Genomic DNA, 4,603 nt, shown 5'->3' on the forward strand with positions numbered 1-4,603 from the left:
ACTCCGAGTCTCTACCTTGTACTCCCTCCAGGAGCTTATGAACTCCATGGTCAATGAGGGATAAGTCAATTCATTCATTTCAAAGAGGGTTTTCAACCCCATGGACTCGAAAAAATGCTCTAGATTGCTCAAGTACACCCAATTTTTTCAAAGTATCTTGGCAAATAAACTTGGTAGCTAAAACTTTCTTTTTGGTAAGGGATAGAAATGCAATCCTATGTTTATCGGATAAGAAAGTTACCCCCGGATAGTTTGGCAATTGTTCCACAACCGGAATAGAAGGGGTAGCTTCCTCAATGGGATTGACGATTTCTTGTGCTTGCTCCCTTAGTTGAGCTACTACCAAAGCTTTTGATGCTAGAAGAGCTTGTTGCCTTTTTGACAAATTTGGGGTTTTGGGTGCCTTAATTACGCCTTTAGTCCTTGCCATTGTATGCTCCTTATCAATTTGGTATCAACAAACCAAGATTATTCTTGAATGCTCCTTGATTCATCAAATTTCAATCAATTCCTCAATCAATTAGAGATTTTCGGAATTTGCCCCAAACCCTCAAAAAATTGACTCAATTTGTGAGGAAATTGATGATTAAATGGTCTTTTGTTGACGAAGGAGTAATTTAAATTTGTTTTGAGCAAGTTTTAATTTGATTGTGGTGAATTTTGGTGAGAAATTGATGTTTTTGGATGAGGGGATTGAAGGTTCAAGTGAGGAAAAATGTATGTGTTTGTGTTTGAAAGGGGTAAATGAATTGCAAAGAAGGGAAAAAATCCCGTGTTTTTCTATGTACCAGGTCTGAGACGGGCGGCTTGAGCGTAGGACGCGCTGATTTTCTTACAGGAAATTCTGAAAGGGGCAAAGCAGGTTTGGGACGGGCGTCTTGACTTCGGTTCGAGCGGATTATGGATGAGACACTCGGTTCAACTTCGGGACGGTCAGATTTTCTTACAGGAAAATCTCTAAAAGTTGTAGCTTCTCAGGACCCATAGCTCGAGTATAGGACGGGCTTTCTGAGGTTGGAGGACCCGCGTCCTGAAGACAGCTCATGCGGATTTTCTAACAGGAATTTTACCAAAACTTGAAGTTTCTTAACTTGCACGACCCAAAGCCAGGACGGGCGTCCTGACGTTGGAGACGCTCGTCTTACTTTCACCTCCCACGAGCTCAAGTCTGCTCGTGGGGATCCTCTTCCCATGTCATTCCTTCTTCCTTTTCTTGTTAATTGTTCTGGGTCGTATTACAAAGGCTTGATTAGGCTAGGTATGTGCTATCCCCACACTTGATCAAACACTACACATTAAGACAAATTAAAATCCCTCCCTCACTTGCTCTCATGTCAAAACTCTTGTAACAAAGCATAAAAATACAAATCCAAAAATGACAAAGATGCAATAAAGGAAAGGAAATGCTAGTTAAGGGTTAGAATATTTATAAATGGTGGTTTGGGGAGGACTCCACCAAACTCTCCTTTCTTTGATGAGATGTCAAGGGGGCAAAGACAAAGTGTTATTGATGTTGCTCAACACTTTGTAGAAGTAGTCGAAGGCTTGCTCATTCTCATGATAAAGGTCTTGCATAGACCTTTGTGCATTATTTTCTTCATTATTGTAGTCCGAGTCAAAGTGATGACAATGATCCACAAAGCCTTGGTCTAAGGTCATAGCATTTCCAATATAAGGATTGACCAATCCTTCAAATTCATCATCCCATAGACCATAAACTTCGCTTGATTGTTCCCCAATGAGTCATGAGTTGGCAAGAGCAACTCTCCTTTCTTTTGGCCAATGAGGCCTTCTTCATTACTTGTCATGATGGGTGAGCTATTCAAGCTCTCATTATTGTTGTTGAAAATTCTATGCTCTCCGAATATAGCTACTTGAATGTCATCTACTTTCTTCTTCCATATGGGTGATGTTTCGTTACCCTTAGCTTGATCTTTGCATAGAGATTCCAACTTCTTCCTATCACTTTTTCGGCTATAGTGATCGACCATGAAGCATGGCTCATGTAATCGGGGAGCTCTCATGGTTTTGTCATAAGTGAAAGTAATCATCTCATCCCCTACTTCAAGTGTGAGCTCTCCATGTTTCACATCGATTACCGCTCCCGTGGTATGCAAGAAAGGTCTTCCTAAGATGATAGGAATGTTGGAATCTTCCTCCATGTCTACATTGACAAAGTCTACCGGTATGAAGAATTTGCCAATTCTCACGGGCACATCCTCCCATACCCTTAGAGGTATCTTTGTTGATCGATCCAGCATTTGAAGAGTAATGTTGGTGCATTTGAGCTCTCCCATTCCTAGTCTCTTACATACCGAGTATGGCATGACACTTACACTTGCTCCAAGATCACACAATGCCTTGTTGATTGTAGTGTCGCCAATGGTACATGGGATAGAAAAAATTCCCAAATCTTTGAGCTTTGGAGGGGAATTCCCTTGAGGAATAGCACTAGGGGTTTGGTAAAGGCAATAGTTTCCAACTTTTAGATGGATTTCTTCTTGGTAAGAATATCTTTCATGTACTTTTCTATAAGCCGGAACATGATTGATCAATTCCGTGAATGGGATTGAGACTTCTAAGTTCTTCACGATTTCCATGAACTTTCCAAGTTGCTCATCAAGCATAGGCTTAGCTTTGCGACTTGGGAATGGAAGTCTAATCACAATAGGCTCTTTCTCAATTTCCTTAGCCTTCTCCTCATTTCTCTTCTTTGAAAGTTCATTGATAGTAGGCTCGACTTCCTTAGAGTTCTCCACAACTCTTTGCTTGCTACTATCATCCACAATATCTTCATCAATTGGCCTCTTCGGCCTCTCATATCTTGTACCACTCAACAAATGGATGGCGCTAACCGTTTCTTGTCTTGGGGGGTTACCTTGAGGAGGTAATTGCCCCTTTTGTCTTTGGGAGCTAGAAGATGATAGTTGAGTCATTTGAGTCTCTAACATTTTGGCGTGGGTAAGTATGTTGTTGATGGTGGTTTATTTAGCTTGGCTATCTTTTTGCATTTGGCTGAACAATTCTTGTTGGTTTTGTTGCATTTGGAGAACCGCTTTGTGAACATCAAAGCTTTGGTCATTCGATTGGTTGTAGGAAGATTCATTTTGATATCCTTGGCTTTGGTTGAAAAAGGGTCTTCGAGTTGGATTTCTCATTGGAGGTGGGTTGTATGTTGGTTAAGGATTTTGAACATTTTGGCTCTTCTATGAGAGATTTGGATGGAATTTGGTATTCTCATTATAGTAGTTTGAATAAGGAGTGCCATTCTTATATTCTTAGAAAGCATTCACTTGTTCATTTGTTCCCCTACATTCGTTTTGATCATGTCCCATGGTTCCACAACTTTCACATACTCCATTTGGGATTGAGGATGATGCCATCATAGCATTGACATGTTGTTTGGGTGATTTGGAAGTTTCATCGAGCTTAGCCATGGCCTTGTCAAACTTCAAGTTGATGGTGTCGATATGAGCACTTAGTTGAGCACCCAATTGTGTGATGGAATCTACCTCAAGCTTTTCTCCTCTAGTGGCCTTTCGAGGCCTACTATATTGGGAATTCTGAACCGTCATTTCTTCGATTTTGGCCCATGTTTGGTTGTCATCAACTTCCGTAAACCTCCCATTAGACCCCATATTAAGAACATTGCGTGAGTCTTCATATAAGTCATTCCAAAACTGTTGAAAAAGGAATCACTCAACAAGTCCATGGTGGGGCCAAGAACGACAAGTGTCTTTAAATCTCTCCCATGCTTCATATAATGATTCCTCATCCCTTTGCTTGAACCCGGTGATTTGGTCTCTCAACATGTTAGTCTTCTCCGGAGGATAGAATTTCCTGTAGAAAGCAAGTGCTAACTTCTTCCATGAATCAATACCAAGGGTAGCGTTATCTAGGCTTTTTAACCATTGCTTTGCGGTACTGATCAAGGAAAAACGAAATAATACCCATCGGATTTGGTCTTGAGTAACTCCAGTTTGAGAAATTGCATCACAATAGTCACAAAAAGTCTCCATATGTAAATAACTTCACTAGGCATCCCTCCAAATTGACTTCTCTCAACTAATTGTATGGATGTGAATTTGGCAATGAAATTACCGGTTAGATGTGGTGGTGTAGGAGTACCATTTGGTATGTTCTCCTCGGTTGGCACGGAATGAGATGAAAATTTAGGTATTGTGGGTTGATTTTGTGGTTTGTTTGGAATTAGGTTATCCTCTCCTCTTTAAAAAGGGTTGACAAACTCAATGTTATTTGGTTGAATGTCCACAATTTCACCAATACCCACAACTCTTGAAGTACCTCTAGCAACTCTTCTATAGTTGGTTAAGGTCCTTTCAATCTCGAAATCAATAGGTAATGGATTACCTTGTGATCTCTGAGTCATGCAAAATATCAAACAACTAGAAACAAATTAGAACAACCTTGAGGAGATTGACTTCCCTAAGGTAAAGAAAGACAACTAAAAACAATTAACGAAAATCAAATCAAATTGAACACCGTCCCTGGCAACGGCGCCATTTTTGGTGTGTAGTCGTTATTGCTCGTTAAAGCTTTCAACCAAAAAAAATTTATATCTTTACAAACTGCTCTTAGTAGA

The 4,603-nt window shown here is 40.3% G+C and overlaps 1 non-coding gene across 1 annotated transcript; it reads left to right on the top strand.

Annotated features, from left to right (window-relative positions):
- Positions 1 to 3,705: 3,705 nt before the first annotated feature.
- On the top strand, positions 3,706 to 3,812 carry LOC141609653 (small nucleolar RNA R71). The gene has a single exon (XR_012527575.1). It is a non-coding gene; the product is annotated as a small nucleolar RNA R71 (small nucleolar RNA).
- The last annotated feature ends 791 nt before the right edge of the window (positions 3,813 to 4,603 follow it).

Source organism: Silene latifolia, chromosome 10 (genome assembly GCF_048544455.1).
Source record: "Silene latifolia isolate original U9 population chromosome 10, ASM4854445v1, whole genome shotgun sequence".
Taxonomy (NCBI): Eukaryota; Viridiplantae; Streptophyta; class Magnoliopsida; order Caryophyllales; family Caryophyllaceae; genus Silene; species Silene latifolia.